The following is a 24,226-nucleotide window of genomic DNA, read 5'->3' as shown; positions in this document are numbered from 1 at the left end:
TTAAAACAGACAAGTCATATAAATGTGTTACTATTTTTCTGAAAGTGAGGATGTTACATAGTTACACCAATTACTATTAAATTCATTTCTGCTACTGTACACTGATAGCATCAACTAAAGGTGATGCTATTGGTGTTAGGGCTCAGGAAAGCAGTGAGTCTGCTGCCTGGGCCCTGTCTGGAGTCAAAACTAACTGAACAGGACACACTAAGACTACCCATGCAAACATGAACAGAAAATGAGAAACTGCTGCGAGATAAAAAACCAAGAAGCTGTTGATCTTTATAATCTTGAGGGCCACGAGGATGATAAGAGGGCTGGAGCACCTCCCGTATGAAGACAGGCTGAAAAAGTTGGGGCTCTTCAGCCTGGAAAAGAGAAGGCTGCGTGGAGACATCATAGCAGCCTTCCGGTATCTGAAGGGAGCCTATAAGGATGCTGGGGAGGGACTCTTCCTTAGGGACTGTAGTGGTAGGAAAAGGGGTAATGGCTTCAAATTTAAACAGGGGAAGTTTAGATTAGATATAAGGAAGAAGTTCTTTACAGTGAGGGTGGTGAGGCACTGGAATGGGTTGCCCAGGGAAGTTGTGAGTGCTCCATCCCTGGCGGTGTTCAAGGCCAGGTTGGACAGAGCCTTGGGCGACATGGTTTAGTGTGAGGTGTCTCTGTCCATGGCAGGGGGTTTGGAACTAGGTGATCTTAAGGTCTTTTCCAACCCTATCTATTCTATGGTTCTATGATCCTGTGATTCTATAGATAGCGCAGTGAAGAATGGCTGGATTTCACAGGCAGATAGCAAAGGGCACCACTAAGGACCTTCTGGTGAGTCCAGTCATGCAAGGCCAACAGTGGCCAGGCAACTATAGCAGAAATTTTATGCAAGGCCACAAGTACATCAGCAATGTTGTGAGAAATACTGAATTGTCAAAGAGACATAGCAAAGCTGGGACCCTTGAGGGGGAAAGAAAGTGGGACAGGCTGTTTTTTTTAGGAGGAGTATGAAGCAGGAAAGAGTTAACCAGAGAGGTGAAATGAAACATTAAAAAGTAGAAAAGGAAAAAGAGAAGAAATAGAATGAATGGTTACACAAGTCCTGTGATCAGTGCTGCCTGCTGGGTAGTTCTGCATTTGATCAGCTCAGCCTGAGTCAGGAAAACAATCCAAACTTGTAAACATACAATGCATATGTCAGATTTGGTTCTGCAATCAGAAGGAAGCAAATGAGGAGAGGTGTTTTCCCTGGCCTAATGGCAGAATATCTGGTTGGGACAGATTGAACATTGTGGTACCACTTTGTTGGTGCCCATTCCAGGGCTGATCACATTGGTATCTTCCCAGACACTTCCTAATATCTTCTGGAGTATAAATCCACACAGTAAAAGATTAATTATAATGTATTCCACATTCCCAAGTAGAGTATTTTCTACCAATGACCTAAGATAGCTCACAAACCCTTTCCTTTTAGCCGTATGTCCTCACTGTAAGTCATGTTGAATTGGCATAAGGAAAGACAGGCTTACAAATATCTTCCAATCACTCCCTTTGTTCTATTATTTTCACTTCCAAACAAAAATGCATCAGATTTCTTATGACTACCTTGAGACATTTCTTTCTTCCTAAGCAAAAATATTCACATCAAATTTCAGGGGAAAAGTCTGAAACCAGAGTATGAGCACCATCAAATCAAACCAAGGCATGGTTCAGAATTCATGGGCCACTGGTTGCCTACTAATAGTATTCACCATCCTGGACAAACACCTCTACTCAGTAAATTTGCAACATCCCAGGAGTGATGACAAAGATTGCTCTTCAGGAAGAATCCTCCCAGCAAGCACAGGAGGTTCAGAGACCTGGATAAATCATCAAATTACATATGGAATGTCAATTTTGTATGTTTTCCATTATTACTCGTTGTGAAAACAGTACTTTGCCCTTGCAGAACTACGTCTACTGACTAACTGCAAGGGAATCTCTTGCAACATTTGGAGATTCATTAGAGCTCCTGAACAACCCAAACTCACCTCATGCGCGGGAATGGGTGAGCTTCTTTAAGAGGCAGGAGGCACTATTCACTTACAGGAAAATGTTATTTCAGAAGCTGCAACACTATTATTTTCTCAGGATTGCTCTGCCTAAGCATGATTTTTTTACTTCAGGCATCTCTTCTCCAGATTAAACAAGCCATGCTTCCTTGGGGTCTCATCACAGGGCATTTGCTCCTGCTTCAACCATCTTGGTAGCTCTTCACCGAATGTGCTCCAGTTGATCAACATCTGTCTTATACAGAGGTACCCAGAACTGAATTTAATGTTTTAGATGTGGCCTAATTACTATCAAGTAAAGGGAAGTAACAAATTCCTTTAATTTACTGGCTATTCTGCCATTGATATAGTCAAGTGCTTTGTTAGCTTTCAGTATACTATATTTAACTTACTGTCAACCAAGATACTTATGAAGTTACTAAACAGGACGGGTTTCTGGACAGACATCAAGGTGAGCATGAAACATTAGCCACCATCCTTGAGTCCAATGATTCATCCAATTTTCTACTCTTCTACTAGTCCATCCATCAACTCCATAACAACCCTACTCAAATATGAGGAAGTTGTAGGAGATTGTGCTGAAAACCTCACTAAAGTCAAAGCAGATGACATCCCCTGCTCTATTTAACCACGAATCCAGTCAATTCAGTCATGTCATCATACAATGCAATAGGTTAGTTAAGAATTAAAATCTATGCTACCAGATTAATTTTTTTGTAAGAGAACTTGGTGTAAGCGTAGCAAGTATAAGCATCCACGTTCTCTGCGGTCATCTTTACTACCAACATTAAGCTACCAGAAAATCTTTACTCATACATTCTCCCTGAAGTAGTATAAATCTGCTAGCAAAATGGAATATTTTTGACACATGCAATCACATGATTAACACTTGTATAGGAGCACTACTAATAAAATTATTACTGTGAAAAATAGATAAAATATTTCTGTGAATCAAGTTCATGGGAAATGACATGTGTTTCTGCTTCATGCTGTTTAAAGCAGCAGTTAGTATTTTTTAAAGACTTTTATCCATATTCCATCTCATTTCAATTAAACATTTTCTTAAGTTTAACATCTTCATTTCTGGAACAAAATTAATGTCAATATGAATTTGTTGCGATCGTACAAGATATTAATGAGTTCCCAAGTAGTATTTTCCTGCAGAAATTTCATAATGTTCTGCATATATTCTTATGCATATATATATACAGATATAAAACATGCGTGTATTGCTAAAAATACAATATATATGAACATAGGTAAAAAGTTTTCAGAAAGGCACGTTTCTTTTTCCGGACCGACATAAAACCCCAGAAGAATAATCAAATATATTTACAGTGTTGGGAAAACCTATTGCATACAACTGAAATTGAGATTTGCCCTTAAAGGATAAAAGGAAAAATAAGACTATGTACTAAACATTTTCTATTCTGCGAAACCTATGCTTAATTGCCTCTTTGCAGTATATTGAGCACAAATCCATACTACAAAAAATCTTTTGATGTATTACAATTTGCTCATAAAAGGTTTGTTTTGTAGAGAAGAGCCAAGCATAAGATTCGCTTTTAGAAGAGACTTGTTAAAATCCTAAAGGTCTTCAGAAATTACTTTGCTTGTAAACATAATCATGAATATGTACTACAAAACCGAATTCACATTTATTTAATATAAAGTTAGGGAGATAGTACGAATATTGACCTCTTAGAAACATATAGGTATAGAAGAAATTATTGAGAAATTTTCTACGAAAAAGAAGTTATTTTTAGAGTTTCTAGAAAGCCTTAAATCCACCTATACCTTAGGTTTAATGCTGACAATATAAAGACTACAGGTCTCCAGCCTCAAGCCACCCCAAACAAACAGATTTTTCATATTACTGGGAGATATAAGACACTCAAGACTTGAGTTCAGCATCCGATTGATTTCAGTGGGACATAAAGAATAGCAAGAAGAGAATTGAGTCTAAAGTTTATTCTTGACATATAAGAAAGTGAGGACATGAAAAAGAAAAGCCTAGTATTGACTTGAGCTAAACAGTGAAAAGGACAGGTAAAAAATTCTCGGTAGAACTCCAGGATAAATTGAAAAAAGGCAAACCCAGCTATACCATTCAAACTAATGTAGTCAGGGAAAAAACACCATTTCTGATCCCTTAAGCACCTTGGAATCAAAGTTGCCTCCATAGATATGCTTTTTTAAAATGGTAGAACCACCAAAAATTAAACTGTTATATTGATGTTTTCTGATTATATAGAGTACATTTCCCAGAATTATACTGATTCCTTAGGCTGTACTTTTATTTCTGAAATGGGTGAAAATTATTTTTTCTCCCTCTGGAATGTTTGAAATTACAATTTATTTGACCATATTTATCATTCTAATTTATTTGATCTAAATTATTTTAGGTTATTTTGCAGTCTGCAAATTGATAATGTAAATAAAGGTAAGGAACCATAATTTATTCAATTGCTGGTGCAAATGCCATAGATTCCAGGTTTATATAAAGAGATTTTCACTGGTGCCGCTATCTCGATTATAGATCACCACTGACTGAATTAGTACTATGCCCACCTGGACACAAGCCTGCAGTTTTTTGAAATATGATTGAACAGAACACATAGCTTTATAGTTAAATGACAGATACCTCTATATCAGGTAATGCCAAAATGATGGAAGTCACCCCTGTATGCACATACACTAAGAATGAAGAAATTTATCCCTGACTTAAACAAACATAAAACCTAGCTATATAATGGTAGGATAATTTAACTATGCATAGATACTTTGCAGGAACAGTTTTTAAAAGCCATCAAAAAAAGAAAATAAAAACATCAGAAAAGAAGGACAAAATGAGAATATAATGTTAGTGTACCTGTAAGAATATATGCATGTAATACCACAATCAAGCAAATATCAAACATCAATCTACCAAGAGACTGAGGACTTCAGTGTTAAGATAGACCTGCTCCTTAATCTTGAACAGCTCTGCTATAATCTTCTGTCTTTGGTCTGGACACAGATAAGAATAACAACCTTCTAGCATAACATTATACTCGACTGAACTACACATTTCCAGCAACATTATTTTGGTCTCTGAATTTTGGGGGTTTATATCCCATATGTTACAGAAAAAAAGCAGATCAGATGTTCATCAAATTTAACATGTAAACAAACTTAATTAAAGCAATGGAAATACTTGGACTTGTGGAATTCAACACTGACTGACTAAAACCAGAGCACTGAGTATTAGAACCACCTTAACTTCAACCTTTGTAATACTTTTTGAGAAAAGCATTTGAGGACTCCTCCTTCCCAACAACAAAATTAATAAAAATTATCAGTTACTGTAAATGAACACTTCCACTATGGCTCAGCAAAATATAACTTCTCACACCCTTTTTACCAACAGAAAATGAGGTGAGAAAAAGTCAATTGGAAAACATTGTGTGCCAAAAGGGCATGGGCATCAGAAGTTTACCTGGGGAAAGAAGGTGGATTTGACTTTTGAATTCAAGTCTATTATCTCAAAGCACAGTCAAAGCCATGAGAGAAATCAGTGCTAGAAGTTGTTTCTCCTTTTCCCTTTAAGTGAAGAACAAACTGGATCAGTTCTGAACTGAATTGAATCACGGAATTGAATCCAAGAATCTTTGATAAGAATCTTTGAATTCAAACCTTTGAAAAGAAATCTGGGCTCGAATTGGAACTTGTCATTTAACATGCCATCACTCGTATGCTGCTCTGTTAGGTTGGACCTTGTGTTTGTTATGAAATAAATGAAGTTATTTGAAAATTTCCTTTGCCTCAGGGAAAAACAAAAATGTTGAAAAAAGCCTGTAGAGTTCCTGGTGTCCCCAGTGATTCAAACATCAAGACTTCCACTGACTTTACCAAAATAAGGATTTTACACTAAACATGTAAAAAGAGATCTTCCAAAAGAAAATTCAGCTATACTAGATTGGAAGACTGGTGTGTGATGCTACAGTGGCAGAAGTGTGGAAAAAAAATGTCATGGGTCAGATACACAACAGCAGTTTGTGGTATCTCCATCTCGCTCCCATCTGTTTATACTGCTGATAGCTTTTACAGTTATCAGGGAATCCCTCCCCTGCAGTAATCCTCCCTTAAAGCCCTCTAAACTGTGGTCACACTTACTTATGCTATCTGACTAATGGCATTCAAGACAAGTGCCATTAGAAAGGACTGAAGAGTCTCTGTCTAGTTCTTGTCACTTTTAAGTGAATGTTAAAGCAAATAAAAAGAAAGTTTGGTTTTCAGAGATGCTGGGTGCTTTCCAGTACCTCCATAATCAATTTAAAGAAGCTAATGAAAGGTAAGCAGAACAAGTGAAGAGGATTTTAAGCAAATATTCACTATTTCTAAGGTATGGGGAAATTTCTCCTTAAACTCATAGACAGCAGATGTTAAGTTGGTATTGGAATCAAAATAGAACATGCCACCTTTATACAGTGGTAATTTTTGTAATTCTTTAACATTCAACAACTACAATTTAATAGCAAGGTAGTTTTCAAAGTTCTTAGTTAAAGTACAAGGAAACAGACTGGGGGCAGGCAGGTCGTTCTTTCTAGATCTACAGAAAGCAGCTTGAACAGAAGCTTTTGAGAAATGAGCTTTTGCAGCTGACGTATGTTGAAGGATCTTTTCATGCACAGACTATACATGGTGATTCTTTTCCTTGCTTTAAATTACAAAAAGTAACCATGAGCAAACTATGGCTTTAAAAAGTGAAACAAAAGATTATTCAACTTTATATACAGAGTCTGTCTGCCTCTCCTCCTCTTTCTCTCTGTCTATATGTGTATATACACAAAGAAGACTTATAAAACAACACTTAATGATAATTATCCAGATTTGTTACCTGAAATGAGAAAAATTCTTTTGTTACTTTAACTTCAAGTATCTGAAAATTTATTACCTAAAAATTTTCCTTTTTCTCCTAATTTTTTGCTATATAACCATTAGCTAGATGCACTTGTCACTGCAATATATGTAATATGTGTTACACATTGGTTTTAATAACGATTCCACAAAATAAGGTTTCCAGTATCTCTCTGCAAGCTATAACATGCTACAAAATGCATGATGTTGCGTAAATTGCTCTGTTTAAGTGGTCTGCCATTATCATATTATCCCAGTATTTTTAATCTATTTTTTGAAAAGGACAGGAATATTGACTCTAAGAAGCCACTGTATGCCTTTACCACATTTTAAAGGAAAAGTAAAAGATCAAAAGTACAGAGCATAAAGACACAAAGCCTTGGCACTCCGCTTCCATTTCAGCACTCTGTGCTGACCTCTACTGGTTTCTCCGTCGCAACTTTTATAAATATTAAACAGCCTTCTTTTATTGAACTTCTGCACTCTCTTGTTCAAATTCAGGGATAAAGTAAACTGTATCCTACCCTGCTAACATCTGCCTGACTGAAGGTCAAAAAGTGATCAAGCTTCTAGCTATTGATGGCAGTTTACCTGTAGTGGGTGAAACACTGAAAAATCATCAGTTTAAAAAGCCCTAACAGTACATATACAACTGTAGAAAGATAAAAAATCAGAAAACTCCATCTTAACATTTTGGGTGTATTTTTATGACTGAATAATTTATCACACTTGATTTATTCAACTGCTTTCTCATGTTTGCATCATTAGCTATTTGGTGTATAAAATCTGGTTTTGCACAATACTCAGCATCTGACCTGTGACGAGTACCAGAAGTATCACTGCAACACAAATACCAGAGTTTTGAATACGAATTCATCTTCAGTCACCACCTTTTGACAGACTTCTGCTTCAGAGACCACACTTGTCTCTAAAAGCTTCTTCAGACAAAACACCTGCTTTAATTAAGGCAGAGGTTGCAGCTTATCTGCCACAGGCCAGTGAATCAAAGTACAGTTGCAAGTTTGACATTATAAAAGTATTACTGTATATTCTTTGTCAAACCAAAGTCATCACCCTGTCTTACTGGTGATGGGAGCAGTGAGTTGCTCACAGCATCTTTTATACTGCTAAATGAAGTTCAAAGCATCCACTTCCTAATTGGTCACCAGAAAAAACAAATCTCTAGTTCTTTATGTGCCCCACAGTAAAAAGCAACTCCAGTTAGTCATAAGTAAATGAGCAAACTTTTCCATTATCATTTACCAAAGAACACTCTCATTACCAGCAACACTCTAAACTTTCCAATTTTGAAAGCCTATTTTTAGATTTCTTTGTTATGCAAGTCTTTAGGTATGAATAACAGTTTAACATATCGTGAGAACCTCATTTCCTCTGACTGCTTTATCTATGACTCCAAATAAATCATTAGGGTTTTTTTGTAAGTCACCTGTACTGGCTGGAAAAAAATAATGACTGTTGACCACAAAAACAATGAAGCTTTGTTGTTCTATTGATATACATAGTAAAGAAGATCAGATATTGTTAATTTCAGAACAGCAAGATGCTTATTATTCATGAAGCTATTTTATGTAATGCTTTTTTCTTTCATGTTTCATAAAAACCTCTTTAAAGCCTGAATATAAACAAATCAGTCTGATATTCATCACGAATCTACAGTATTTTTATATTGTACAATAAATATGTGAACAACATCCCTTTTTTAAATTATTTTATGCATCTTCCCCTACATCTTGAAGACTCGGATTTCTCCCCCTTTTATCACCGCTGAACCTTGCAGCACTACATCCTAAGGCTGTCAGTGCTTAAAACCACGAGCAAGACACTGAAGAAACTCTGGGGAGCCGCTAGCAAGCAATACCTTCCCCCCGGCCGCGCAGGAGCTTCCCCAGCGCTGGCCAGCAGAGGGAGAGGGGGCTCCCGCCCAGCCCCGCACCCCCGAGTACCGCAGCCCCCTTGCTCTACCTCCAAGCAAAAACACAAGCAGCAGCCTCAGCTTTAACATCTGCGACGAAAACCTGCACATGACCTTACCGAGAAAACACCCTGATACCGGTTTGTTTCCTTTTCCTTCTTACCTTTACCTCCTGATGGAGTGCAGGTGTCCAGAAGGTCGCTGTCACCTGGTCTTGCTGGGTTTGCCACAGCTCCAGTTCTTGCACTGCTGCTTCTAGGGCTTGGATGAACAACTGGATCTGATCTGCTTATTCTGTTCTGTGTCAGAAAGAAAGCATTTTGTTGTTCTTTCACTAGAACTGGGCCTTTGCTCAACGCATTAGAGCAAGTACATAATCTTTCCGAGATTTGCAAATCAGTGTCTTTTTCTGTAAATGGGAAATAGAAAATCTTATGAAGACTTCCTATAACTTACGAAGGAGTGAAAGACATAGATTTTCACTGAACAAGGTTTTGACTAGATCACTGTGAAACCATCTTCTTTCCAAGAGACATTTTAGAGCAGTACTTTTGCTTGCTCTGTGCATAATATTCTACAACAGCCCAAATAACTTTTTTCCTTACCTCTGGTATCCCAGTGAGATCACATTCTGTTAAAAACATCCTGTCAAGCTTGGTACAAAAGGGCTCCAAAGAATCAGAATGCAGAAGCTATGCAACTTGCTGACTAACTTTGCTCTGTGTTATTTACCAACCACACAAAGAAAATGCTGTCTATTCAAAACACAGTTCAAAACTCTCTTCACAGAAAGTGAGTGAACAAACAGTCCCATGTCCGATGCTGTAGTCACATCTCCCATGAGGCCCGGTGATAGCTCTGGGGCATGGGACGGAGTGACACCACCAGCAGTCACTACAAGGCACTTTTGTAAACAAGTTGTATGTGTGAGCAGAGGAGGAGGAGGAGGCGGGTGTTACTTTTCCTCTGTTTTAACTTTAAGCTATATTTGCTTTATCATCTCTAAGCATAGCTTCATTCTAGTCTACTGAGTGCATTTGCAATAGTCCTTACATGGTATTTTCCTCACTATAACTTTTATTTTCTTCCAGAAGAGATCTGAAGGGAATATCTGGAATTAGCATAGGATCTAGGTTTGGAACCCTGGAGCCAGGTTAAGCAGCAGAAGCTAGTTCAGAGTCTGCTAGACCCATCACAGAAAAAGACAAAGAAACTCAGTGACTTACCCTACTTCACACCCATCAAAATTCAAACCACCTGTGGCAACTCTTTTTCTTTGGTTCATTAAAGAAATAGGCCTCAATTATAAAAACCATACCCAAGTTTCAAGTCTTCAGTATTTCCATAACTCAAAGTGGAAATTCTGGCCCAGCTTTATTACTTTTGCCTGATTATACAACTGAATTCTTAAAGTGATTTGGGGGTGCTCTAAACATGAGAGAAACTTTGGATTTTGCATTTCAGTTCATTAATTTCAAGTATTCCTAAAATCATAAACCATCCCCGTCCATTCTTATTATTTTAAACCCACCTATTCTTTGAAAACTCTTAATCTCAAAGCCACACTTTGGCAAAGAAGCAGAAATGTCTTTTTCAGCTCCCTTTAGGAAGAGAAGTACTATATAGACCCAGTGCTTCCAGTACTGGCCGCAGGCCTCCACTCACATCAAGCCACTCCAGCGCTTTTCTTTATACTTACAATAAATCACAGACAACAACTATTTCCAGATGTAGAAAGAGGAAAATTGTTATTGATTGTTTTGTAATTTCATCCTTTAACTTTCAGACCAGCACTGGAATCTTCTTTCTGGCATCCGATCCAAACCACCCTTCCTTGTTATGGCAGCCCTTCCTGGCCTTGTTCTTTTCTTTTTTTTTTTTTTTAATTTAAATTTTTTTGCAACTCCCTAGTAAATATGTTTTCTTGTGCTTTCAAAGGTCTAAAAGACAGGTGTTATGAAACACCTGCCATGTATGTTTATGAGAGGGAAACACGAGACATGGTGCCATTATGTTGTAAAATAAACACTGGACTGCTTTTCCTTTTTTGTGGTCTGACTCTGCAGTGTGAATGTATTTTCTGATATCATCCCAAGTGAAATACCTTTATAAGCTTTCACAGGTCTGTGATAAATGTTCTTCCAAATCTTTATTCCAGGAATAAGGATCATTCCAGCTATGACAGGGACTGTAGCGATTGGACAAGGGGTAATGGGTTTAAACTTAAACAAGGGAAGTTCAGGTTAGATATAAGGAAGAAGTTCTTTACTGTGAGGGTGGTGAGACACTGGAATGGGTTGCCCAAAGAAGTGGTAAATGCTCCATCCCTGGCGCTGTTCAAGGCCAGGTTGGACAGAGCCTTGGGTGACATGGTCTAGTGTGAGGTGTCCCTGCCCATGGCAGGGGGTTTGGAACTAGATGGATGTAATAATTAATTAAATGTAATTTTTTTTCTAAAAATACGCAAAACCTTAAAATACCTTGTTGTATCTCTTTTATCAATACTTGGAAACAATGCCTTTAAAATATGAATGGTAAATGAAGTGGCAAATAGAATTGCCTAAGTAACTCTCAGGATTTTTAAACAAATGCAACTGTTTCTTAGTACACAACAAACACCCAGTCTTCGGTCAGGGTCTGCAGTTGTGTCTTGTCAAAAACAGTTACTCCTGCTTTTTAATGTAGGCTTTAAAAAACACTGGACCCAATAGGAAATTTTTCACTGATCTTTGTATATTTTTTTTATTTTTATTCCAAGTTTATGTTATAAGCTCTTCTCATCTCATTAAAATTAGTACTGTGTTAGAAAACAGCATACATATATTCTTTCCCAATAACCTCACTGTTCCACTTTATCTGTATCTCAGGAACACATAATCACCTACTAAAATACTGCAGTATACAGTAGGTTGATTACTTTCACAGTATCACAATGAAGTCAGAAAGTTTATAATTCCTGTTTTATGGACCGGAAAGACCTTAGTTTGGTCTTCTTCTTAAGCCTTTTCTGAGCTCTAGTATCTCGGTTTGAGTAGGTCAGAACGAGCATGCAGAAGGCTGTATGCAAGAGTAGAGTGTACTGAGACTGAGAGTAAGAGAAAATCAAGGCTGATTTTCTTCTCTATTACTGATATTGTAACTAGATTTTGAAAGGTAGACCTTGCTTTTATAGGGAAATCTACCAAACTATGTGAATTAAAGGAGTCTAGCATTTAAAACTGAGTTCAGATCATAATCTTTTTCTCATACTATTGAGAGACAACTCTTTGTTGTTGTTAAAATAGGAAATACTGTTGCAAAAGAGCAAAAAGTGAAAATGTCACTGTGTTATAGAGAACACAGTGTTATAGTTTCATGTTCACTTTTTCTGTGCTGTGGGTACATTTCTGTTCCAGTGTCTTTGATGAACCTGAGGTTACATGTGTTAGAAGCTCTTTCTGTCATCTGCAACCTGACATTCCATGTCTCACACATAAAATGGCACTCATTGACGGACACCCATTAGGCACTATCCTTCCTTTGGAGCCTGATTGGAGATGGACAACTCTCCCCTCATTTTCTGAGATCTGGGCTGTCAGTGGCTCCATTTGCATTTATTTATGAGTCTCAAAACTGAGATGGCAAAGTCAAGCTCAGATTCTCAGAAGTTCCTCTTATCTACCTCTTGTAATTTATTAATTCTTTAAGAATATCAACAGCAGTCTATATGTGTGCTTTTCAAAAATTGCCATATACTTCAGTCTCATGGTGAAAGAAGAATATAAAGTTTAAGTTTTGATGTTGATTTGCCCAGTGTAGGCCACGTGGGAGCTAAAATGAAAACCTAATAATGCCTTTAATGGCAAAGACTCCTCTCTCTTCTCAACAGCTCCACCAGGGAAATGAGAGGAAGTAAGACTAATACTAATCATGCACACTGAGGAGCCCTAGCTGCAGTCACCAGCCTGCTGCAGAATTCTCAGGGAATAACAGGCAAAGTTGGCAAACAGAAGTGGGAAGGGGTAGAAAGAAAGAAAGCAGCAAAATGCTTTTTCTGGCTATTCACAAAATAGGCACAGGACTTAAAAAACAAATCTAAATGCACAAAAAATCTAGGCAGGCCATGCAAAAAACCCCAATTAGTTAGGTGTCTAATCAGGAGCAACATTGATTATGAACCAGTCACATGATCCCATCAGGTGGTTTAAAAAAAATAAAAGAAAATAAGATTTAAAAAATCCCATGTTTCCTCCTTTTCCATGTAATTACCATGAGTTACAGTTTGGAGTGGTGCTATAGGGAGAGTGAGGTGAATTTGAAACAGATAAAAGCTGGGAAAACCACTCCCGTAGTCAGGCTCATGCAAAAGTACTTAACCAGAAACAAATGCTGCCAATGCTTTTGTTCTGGTCTTTCACTAAAGCATATTCTGACCTTCTGATGTGCCTCCTATAGGTTGCCTCTGCCAGGCAACTGTGCATGTGCCCACAGTCCCAACTGCTAGCACCACATTTATTTATTTATTTTCAACCCAAATAAACTCTTAATGGCTTAACATAAAACATTTGGGTTGGTTTTTTTTTTTGATGCACACAAAATAATAAAAAAGCCAGAAGCACAATAGGACATAAGGGAATGAAAGGGATGATTGTTCAAAGCCCTATTAAAAGGTTTGTTGCTTTATTTATATATTTTTTAACAACACAATTTCAAAGCCTTTTAAAGAAGACTCCTCCTCTCCAGTTGCCTGCCAAGATAGTACTTAGCTGAGGGAGGGAGTGGCTGCTCTTTAAAAGATGATGGTATCTATTAGAGAGCAAGGGAAAGAGACATACATAAAAAAGCTTTCCCAAAAACAGTTGTCCAGAAGGGGCAATGAAAAAAAACCAAAAGGTAGGAGATGAAGATTAAATGGAAAGATGGGAACATTAAAACAGAGAGGGCTGAGGGAGAGAAGAGATTTTTAAATCAAAACTGGTTCTGTTCAGGTCCTTTCAGTTACACTATTATACTAACCAGGCTCCACATTTAGGCATCTGTCAAGTAGTAATTGTGAAGCACTTCACAAATATTAACTCTGACAGCCCTCTTTCATGAGGTAGGTGAGGGACAGAGATCCACTCACGTGCAAGCAGAGACCACGTTGTACAGCTGGTTTCCATGCAGGCTCTGACAGCACATCACGTTACAAAGCAACAGGCATGGAAAGGTTATTCTTCCCCTTACTGTGCTGCATTATTTCATTGCAGGTATTAAGTGACTTGTCTACGTGGAAAACATGTCAAGTGTGCTTGAAATATCCAGAGATAAAGCTGAGGTCTGCATTCACTCTCCTTTCTGTTACAGTCTAGGTTTCACTCTTAGGAAAACTCCTCCACAATCCTTCTATTGTTTGGACCGAGTTCCTTCAAAATGCTGTCAGCAATCACCATCACAAATGTGATCACAAACCCTCAGATAACTTGTGCAAAGCTGAGCAAAAGCTGCCAAAGAAGGTTCTGCATTCGTGGTAAGGAGCCAGCGCAGTCTCTGCTGATGGTACGGCCATGGTGGTCTCTGCTGCTAGAGAATGGTCTGCAGTTTGCTCTGGCTGTGTTTTAACACAGCTCATGGCACCACTCCTTAAAATTAGGAATGACATATCTCTCTTTTGGGTATAAGAAATCTCCTGTGCAGTTAAGAAGGGAGTATGATGAGCTCTGCCTTTCCTGGTGGGCTACAATCAGCTACATCAGCTTGCACTATCAGGGCCATTGGGCTCTGAGGCAGCCTACATCACGAAAGCGACGCAGAAGCCTTTGATACTTCCCATCTGTTAAGAGCAAAAAACTAGTGCAAGAGGTTGTTTTCATTGCAGCTTAGCTGCAACAACAAAAACCTCCTGAGAACAGCTCTATGAGAAACGTCTCTATTTCAGAACTGAAATTTCACCCTGTGAACTAAAGATAACTTTCATTTTCATTTATATTTCCGATATGAAACACCAGCTTCAGCACAAATCTCCAGATTAACTCTACAGAAAACATTTCTAGAATTCTTAGGTTCTCAAACTGAGTCACTAACTTTAATATAAATGCACTAGATTAAAGAGCAGATAGGTTCCTTCTGAGATTATCCTTTTCCTTACTAGGTAATTCTTGCCTGGGTTTGATTTTTTAAATCTCTCAGGTGTTGGGTTTGAGTCTATGAGGTGGAAAAGGCTTTGAGAAGTGGTGTACAATGCCTCTTTCTGCATGACACAGCTCTGAAGCTGCTAGCACACTGACTTACACTTCTGAGATCAAAGCAGGTCAAACTCCAAACCTAGCAGTTTATTTCAGTGATACACAGTTTACTGGGCCTGTCTGTAGAAAAAAAGGGTCTGTTACCTTATATATCCTCTGGAGGCAAACAGTGCAAACTTTCCTAACAGAATCTATGAAAAGGCCTGAAATAACCCAAAGTTACCTATCTTAAATTAACAGACTTCTATTAAATTTTCTTTCTTGTATCATGCTCTTTTGTGGTGAAACAGTCACTAAAACGTGATATATGCTGTAAGGCCAAGCAATTCTTTGTAAAATCCATTAAAAATACTGTAAAGAAAACTAAACTGTGTACAACAAAAAGTCCAGAAAGACTTCAGGTACCTAAAGGAAATTTACTTCTATGCAGTATGGCCAGGACACTGCAATTTCTCTTTACCATCCTGAAAAGACTATGGGATCCTTGCCATCTGAAGCAGTTGTGACCTTTGTTTCTTGCTGGCTGGAAGGAGGGAATCCTAGCTGTACATCTCTCACCAGTGTCACAAAAGGCAGAGCAGGAGAGGCACACAGGTCCCTCTCCTGCTTGAATGGGACCCTGACTCTTGTTCTTGAGACTTAGAAAGACTACAGCTGAACTGACAACGGTAATGACTGCACACACAGGCAGAAGCCTCATAGAAGAAAAAATCAAAAGTGCTATCTCTTATTGCTGTAAAAATCCACTTTCTTCAGTGGTGCTTCAGCATGCTTTAAAGTACAAGGCTATGTGTGACAGTACATAGTTTTCCCTTTAATTTCCAGATAGGCTACTTAAACCCATTAAATGTCTCCAATGAATTCAGTCAGTAAAGAGTGTTCATGGTGAAGGTATTCATTTCAGGAATCCTCATTTTAAAAAACAGTTTGCTTGATCTAATCACAATCTAATTAAAACACAATATGGAAACTGCATTTTGAACTGCCATTAGCAGAAGAGAGACCATCCTGCTATAGGTAATCAGAGAGCCCCAGAGGATGAAGGGGCTAATACCTGACTCACTATATGTAAAGTCTCATGAGTTTTACAAAGTGCTGAGATGTGAGGGTGATGCTGGGGGGAGTTTCATATAAAGAGAAAGCTTTCGGGTTTAAGAAGAGCTTGGGCTGCCACCCAGTGGAGGTAGGTACCAATTTTGCACTGATTTAGCTTCACAGTCACAGTAGCTGGGTCTGTAGTTCTCAAAGCAACAGAAGAAAATGGGACACCTTAATGGTGTTATTCCTTCTTGCACACCAGTTATTCTGGACTATCATATTCCATCAAGGAGTTCAAACATGGGTTTTCTAAATGCTAACCTTAGATTCAGACTGAGATTTTGTCTTGCATATATGCTGGTAATAATTTCTGTAGGATAAAATTAGACAATATTCAACTGGTGGTTGAATAAACTTCCTAAGCACATAATGTCAGTAGGCCTGCTATATTATTGTTTCAGACATAATATATCTTTTTTTTCTACCTTATCTTTGGCAGTTTTATTGCTTTTTATAACCAAATATATGGCTTTTACACAGATGGGGTCACTTGCAATGTAATTTTACTAGCGAAAAATGCACTACCTTATGGAAATATAGAGTAAGAACAGAGGACATACCTATAAAACATCTAGGTCAGAGTTGAAGTGTTACTAGGACAGATGAGGAAGAAATGTTAATCCGGACGTGTTGACAAACAAAAATTAGGCACAGTTCAACATCTAGACTGACTTATATAGGTGCTATGTAATATTTCTCTCTGGTAACTCCCATCTAGCATACTGCCCTTCTCCAAGAACTAGCATAAGACCACTTCCTGACTGGTTTTCCTTTTAGACACCTTTTACTGTATTTCAAATAGCGTTTCAAACATTGTTTTTGCATACAAGAACCAGAAAGTGGAACTTAACAGGAACAAAATAAAAGGAACTAGTCTTTTACCAAGCTGTGAATTGTGACAAACTGGTAATATCAAAGAGTTTTTCACACAAAACATATTAAAACTGCTTACTTCAATTTAGATTTAGTTGTCTTATAACCAAAATTGGTTTTCTCACATATTTTATAAATGGGAAAAAACCAGAAATAATTCATCATAAGAATGCTTATAATATCTGCTGAGTATTCAGGCTTAGAAAAACAAGACAACAATAGTACTCTTAAAATGAGAGTTCTGATCCCAAAACACCTAAACTGCTCAAAGCATAACTCACACCTAGTCCATGGTCTCATGCTAAGTTAGATATTATCCTGCCTTTCTCACCTGTAGTGCCCAGTCTTGGAAATCCCAATTCTCAGATGAAGTATGTCAGATTTTACAGAATGCTGGTAACTTGGGGTGGGTTTTTTTCCCCTCTTTTTTTTCTGACAGGTGTATAAATACTTTATGTCTGACTGTAATAAAGATATTTTTTCTTGGAGGCGTTACTCTTGTTTTCAAATCTGCACTTTATCTCACTTAGAGCGAGTGATGCTCAGATTTCTGAAATACCCTTAACTGTATTTCAACTGTATTTCAATCAGCAACTGTACTTGCTGATTAGCAGCTTCTTCTCTTAAAAGGTATTCTACTTAGGATAATTATTCACCGGACAAGATGACATTTGTCTACTTTATAGCTGTATGATTAAGGCATTCATGCTGGACACAGAAACTTCAGACTCTTGTTTCTGTTGCAACGAGACAGAGTGTTTTGAAGCCCATCTCTCATTCTTTTAGGGGATGCTGCTTATCTCATGGTGTTAAAAAACTCCACAATAACCACAAAGCCTGAAAAAGTTACAAGGAGCATCACTTCTCAGTCAGGTTATAGAATATGAGGACACATCTTTTCTCAGGCTACAAGAGACCAGGTGAGTCCTTAGGATTACAGTTAGAGAAACAGAAATAGAAAACTCTCTAGCCCAAAGTCAAAGGACATTTTCCCTTGTTTATTGTGTTGTTTCCAAAGTCTGGAATAAAACAGCACCTCAAAGACTTCCTTTGCTATTTTGAAATGGGAGACTAAAACTGTGATTGCAACGGCCACTCCAGATATGTGGTTATTCTGACCTAATCACTGATCTGCAAGCACAGATGTTATTCAGGGGTCTAAGAATTTGTTGCTGCTGAATTCTGCATGCTGATTAGCCTCATGTTTGAAGGACAGGTCTGTATCTTCACTTCCTGCTGAACTATACTTCCTGGTTGCACAACAGTTTCAATGGACTTGGCACTTGCAAATATTTTACTACCTTTGGCAGTCTTTATATTCAGACACGTAGCAGTGATTTCTTAAGACCTGATTTGTTTTTCCAAAAGCAGGTTATACTTAAAGAAGTCCAGTTTGAACAGAGACATCTATATTGCTTTTTATCTTTGCTGTGCTTTGTGTTTATCCCCAGCCTCTTAAGAAATATGATACTTACTTGATAACTGTCAGTCCTGTTTGCCTGGGAACAAGTGTGTTTAGGTAATTATGTTCAAGAATGTGGTCTACCAAACTTCTGACAGGATGTATCCCCCCTTATCAGTCACTTTTGCAAGACAATGATTGAAAATATTTAGCGTTCTGTATAACATGGGCTTTAATAATAAGAACAAATAGAGATTACTTTCTTAGATAGCTTTTTACACCTTTGGATCTTTGCTAGAAGTTTCCACTATATACCATTATACCCTGAGATGGGGTCCTCAGTTTTCCTGAAGGCTCCTTAATCTCTGAGATGATGCCTGCCATCCCTGAGAAAAATTATACTCCTCCACTTGCATAGACAAGCATTTCTGACTACTCAGTGCGTAAAAACTGATAGAGTATCAGGCCAAAACTGATAGGTGTTGATGAGTCAACAGACCATTGAGTCTTCAGGACTTCAAAACCAGAAACTAAAGTTAAAACAAAACAAAATGTTTCAGAACTAAATGAAACCAGATTTTGAAGGTTTTTTCTTAGCTATCTGAGATTGATTGATTTTTTTAAGCTTTAGCATATCTCTGCTGCAGGTGCAGAGTAGACACACCTGACTTGGTATTTGATACAGCAACCTTGGAAACGTTCCTGAAAGGAATGTTTCAGGGATATCAAAGTAATCTGCATACAAACCACCCTGGTCCAGAATCAGGATGAATGGGTTTGTCAAGCATGACACAGAGCTCATAAACTCCTCGTTCTCTCAGAAAATTGAAGTCTTCATAGTAATTGGACCTTAAAAGTTGGGAATTATCACAGTGCAAGAAAACACAAAGTTCAAAGTTACCCTTGTTAATACTAAATTTCTTTTTGAGGGACAGTACAGTACAAACCCAGGGAGTTTAATTCTAGCCAGAATTTTACCTTGAAGCTTTCAGTGAACCTCTAGGAGAATCCTTAATGGTTCAATTATAATATCACATAAGCTGAGCGTAAGAAAATCAATAGCAAGCAGGGAAGTCTGTACTCTTTTCCAATGGCTCTCTTGTGACTGACAACTTCAGGTCAAAATATTTTCATGCCACAAGAGGGAGACACAGGCACATAATTTATTCATTAAAAATTAAGCCAAAGCCTTAACATCCTTTAAATGACATTTACCAGGAAAGTTGTCTAGCCCCTTTGCTCTCACGAGCACAGTACCAGTTCTGGAACTGAAGAGGCTGTCATGGAGGAGTTTCTACTCCACACCAACAAATTATAGAAGACAATTAAAATTCAGGGATATTAGACTTTCATTGAGGTACAAGGAAGGAAATATGCAAGAAAATTCTAAGTATCATTCAAAAAACATAATACAAAAGCTGAACTTCTAAGCTTTCTTATGAGAAATGTTTGTCCTAGGAATTTAGATGTGGAGAAGATGAGTTAGTTCCTATGAAATTTATCTGGCTATTGTATAAACTAGATTAGTTAGGGGACCAGTATTTTATTTTAGCCATAAGGGAAAGTATTTAAAATTGCCATGGCAAGAATGAATACTTCTATAACTAAGAGAAAAGAAGTTCAGCTAGACGGATAATGTTCTTTTGTATTAACATAGGTATCAAATTTCATAATTAGTAATTTGTACATAAGCTTCTGGTAATGGAACAATGCACAGTCTTCAAGAATAGAGAATATCCAGTCGGTGTATGGATAACTCTAAATCTGGTTTAGATCAAGCCAATGCCTTGAAATTCATTTCTCTACCACTTTTGTAGCTGGGCTGCTCTGAGCTGCCAGTCAAATGAAATTTGGTATTATTTGTTATCTGGCACTGCAGCGTAGTTCAGTTTTCTTAAATACTTCACAAAACAGTTTAAAAGATGCATTACATATCCTGAAGCATTTGCAAACTAGTACTGGTACTGATATAAACCAAGGTAAGGAAACACGGGGGTAGTAGACAGCTGTGTTGACAGCAACACATGAATTCAAACAATTAATTCAGGAGTGGTATTTGACAAGGGTGAACTAGAGAATGTACTTGTTCTGGCAGCTGTTGAAATTCATATTTGTGAAATTTCTAACTATCTATACTGATTAAAGAACAGGATAGGAGAGAAAGAAGAATGCAAGACACAAAGCAGAAAAGGTAGAAAGCAAAACAAGCACTGCTAATGTGAGTTATTCAGAAACTAAGACAGCCCCATCCCTGCAGTCATCACACTGAGCTTAATAGTCTTAAAATTATTTTGTATTCCCCTGTTCTTCAAGAAAATGGTACTCTCTATAAAAATTAGTAGACAGCTAACACTAGACAATGTTCAACAATTTTATGTTTGAACACATAACGAAAGCAGCTTGTCTTGTATATTATTGCAGTACAGAAACTCTGCTTCATTTTATAGATCAAATGCAATAAACTTGTGTTTCTTTTATAAAGGACATAAACTCTGGAGTTATTCAACTTTTTCTTAAAGGTCCTAACATAGTAAGTTGCGCTGCCTTGCAAAAGCATATATTAACAGTGAAATAAATTAGCCTCTTGAAAGAAATTCTTGCAGATTTTTGAGATATTGTACATCAGGATTTGTAGTATTATTGCAATGCATTTCAAAGAGACCAATAATTATTGAAAGCTGAAAATAAATTGCTTGGAGGGCTGAATGAAAAGATGTTTTTCCTTGACAGAAATACATTATAGAGAAGGGGAAAAAGAAGACAAGTAAAATGCAGCTCCATCAGGACCAACTTTTATTTAATGGGAATGGTTGTTTTGAAACCACTGAAACACTTAATTTTGAAGCCAGCGATGGTAAAACAGTGTAGAGAAAACTGCTTTGGTTAATTTTTTCAGAATCTTAATTTTTAATGAAGGCTTTTTCTTTATAAACTTGAAATACTGATGTGATGAGAAAAATAATTTCAGACAAGCTCTACAATGCTTTTGCAAGCATATACTTACTATGTCACTGTATTGAACAGAGAACCTGGCAAATAAGGTAAAGCCCTGCAATGCAAACAATAAGATGATGTTTATGAAAGTTCCGTAAGAAAATTTCACCTTCTAAACACTACAGTAGAAACTACTAGCAATGTTTAGAGTAGTGTAAACAATATATTAGAAACACTACAAAAGTGTATAATTAAACACCAAGCATAAAGAACCCAAACTTCACACCAGAATAAAAAAGAGGATAGATGGATTACAACTGCAAGCCCCAGGTTCTTCACAACCTAAACTTGCATGTGAGTTTCATAAATGTACTCTGCCTTTAAAAAGAAAAAAAATTTTATTTTAGAGCATTATAATTGGACAGAAGCCATGAATTTAAATGTGGTTTTGAGGCCTATATCTAGACATTACAGACAAATCCATGACTGTTGATTACCTTTTTTTTTTTTTTGAATGATTTACCACCAAGGATCATTCCCACTTCCTGCAAATCTTTAACACAACTTCTCTGTGACAGAAAGCAGTGAAGAACACTGAACAGATAAAAAGTAGCATTTCTCTGGAAAGAGAAGTCTCAGAAAAGAGACAACATCCGCTATTTATAACATCAATCCCTTACTAATCCTAGAAATCCCCTCTATTTACTTGTGAAGAACCCGAATTTCTTTCCTTTGACTATTTTCCACAGTGGGTTTTGTTTGGTTTTCATAACGTATTTCCAGACCTATGGATCACCCTTAAATATATCAATGGTCCACTTCACCAGAATGTCACTTCACAGTTCTTTCCACCTTCTTTCCAACCTACATCAGGTTTGCTTCTCATCTAGCAAGATCTCTGAATGAAAATAGACAAAGCTAGGCATGCTTCAAGCTACAGTAATGAGATGATGACCCGTAAGGTTTCCTTCCCATACCATCATCATAAGTCGAACCGAATATAGGTTATTGCCAAAAAGCTCAGCTGTACACAAGAATTGGATTAGAAAAGTAGAAGCATATTGAATGCTGAAAAAAGCACTACAAAAGCACAGTTTTGAAGGTTGTGCTAGCAGGTTTACCATAGCTTTTATAGAGCTAGTTAGTGGCCAACTGTACCTGTATTTTAGACCCAGGATTCCAGGCCTCTGCTGTAATTGCCATTTGGTTCCTTTCTCTTCCATTGAGCTTGAAGAAAGTTTCCCAGGGACTTTTCAAAAAGTGTCTCTTCAAAATCTGGATCTGAGAGAATAAAAAGCAGAATGAATTATTTATAATGCTCACTTTCATCCCAGACCGATGAATTAAATAAACTAATTTTTCCCAAGCTGTGTCAGTTTTGCCTATGATAGTAATTGGTAAAGGATCTCCCTGTCTTTATCTCAACCTAAAAGCCTTTTCATCTTATTTCCCCCCTAGAACCAGTCCTGCTGAGGAGAGGGATTGAGAGAGCAGCTGGGTGGGCATCTGACAGCTAGCCAAGATCAACTCACCACAGTCATTGTCTCACTTAAGAAAAATGTTGTAGTCAAATCATAGCACATCTACAGTAGGATTCCATGTGTCCATGAATATATCTCCCTTTCTATCAGTATATAAATGTACAGCAACAGTGACATCCCAGAAAATACAGTATAGCAAATAATAGTAGATTCCCAGGCTGTGCTGTTATCCAAAATGAAATTTTGCACAGGACAGCCCTAGCTGATGGGCTGACAGTATGAGGTGCAGTAGCACAGCTCAGGATGCATGTAGGAAATCATAGTTGGTCATCTCACCAGCGCAGACTGGGAGATTATAGGGATCTGCACAGGGCAGGAGCAAACACACTTCCAGCAGTGTAGGCAAACATGGAAACTGACACTTCCAGTGAGAGTGGGCATGCAAGTAACTATTCATATAAGGTGTGTATATGAGGAGACGGAAGAAACGTGTGTGAAAGATTACAAATTTTTGGAAATACTTTTTAAAAGAGTATTTAGAACCTTGTAAGCATTTATTAACATTTTATAAGTATTGAGTGAGGCATATCTGCTCAAGTGCTGGCATTAATCTGCAGTCAGTTTTTTTATTTCCAGTTAACTGGAAAGTTAATATGTCATTAATTTATCAGAAAATACTTAATTCCCAAGTTGATTTAAACTATGAGCTGATGATTTCCCTATAATAGCTTCACATATGAAGAGAAGAAGCTGAACAGAATTGCTGGGCAACCTCCATATATTAAATGATTCACATGTGATTCAACTGCTCCATGTGCATATCTAAACTGATATAGTTAAAAGAGATCAGTGTTAACGGACCTGGCACTGTGGGATGGATGATGCCAGGCTGAGTCAAAAGACTAGAAAAGGAAATGCTGCAGCATCTTCTCTATTTCTGTGGTAGGGTAAAATGTTAGACCTTGAGCAGCCTTGCCCAGAAATTTCAGGCTCCTTGGCTGTCTTCTATCTTGGTTCTCTGTGGCACAGTCTTGTCTTGTGACCAGAAGATAGAAAAGTCGCATTCCTTGCAAAGATCAAACATAAATCCGAGCTTGAACTTAACTGCAGAACTCTGTCTCTGTTTTGACTTCTTACTAGAAGACTGACAGTTCTGAACATTCACTCAGATGAATTTTGCCATCTTCAGGACACACAGCAACTCTCAACCCTTTGCACTCATAGCTCCAAAAAAGATCAAAAAAAGAAAACAGGCATCAAAACCAAAAATAAAATCCAAGGACAGAACGAGGCGGGGGTAGAGTGGTGTGGTCTATATTTCTAAAGAAAATCATTGTATACCAATAAAAGCCATCAGATAC

The 24,226-nt window shown here is 37.6% G+C and overlaps 1 long non-coding RNA gene across 1 annotated transcript; it reads right to left on the bottom strand.

Moving 5' to 3' along the window:
- Positions 1-421: 421 nt before the first annotated feature.
- On the bottom strand, positions 422-11,152 carry LOC115615630. Its single transcript, XR_003994110.1, has 3 exons — positions 11,058-11,152; positions 9,517-9,519; positions 422-455 (listed from the first exon to the last, which is right to left on the bottom strand). It is a non-coding gene; the product is annotated as an uncharacterized LOC115615630 (long non-coding RNA).
- Between the last annotated feature and the right edge of the window lie 13,074 nt (positions 11,153-24,226).

The sequence above is a fragment of the Strigops habroptila genome, chromosome 1 (assembly GCF_004027225.2).
Source record: "Strigops habroptila isolate Jane chromosome 1, bStrHab1.2.pri, whole genome shotgun sequence".
Taxonomy (NCBI): Eukaryota; Metazoa; Chordata; class Aves; order Psittaciformes; family Psittacidae; genus Strigops; species Strigops habroptila.
Note: the sequence above shows the minus strand (reverse complement) of the source record. Positions and strands in the feature narration are given on the sequence as shown.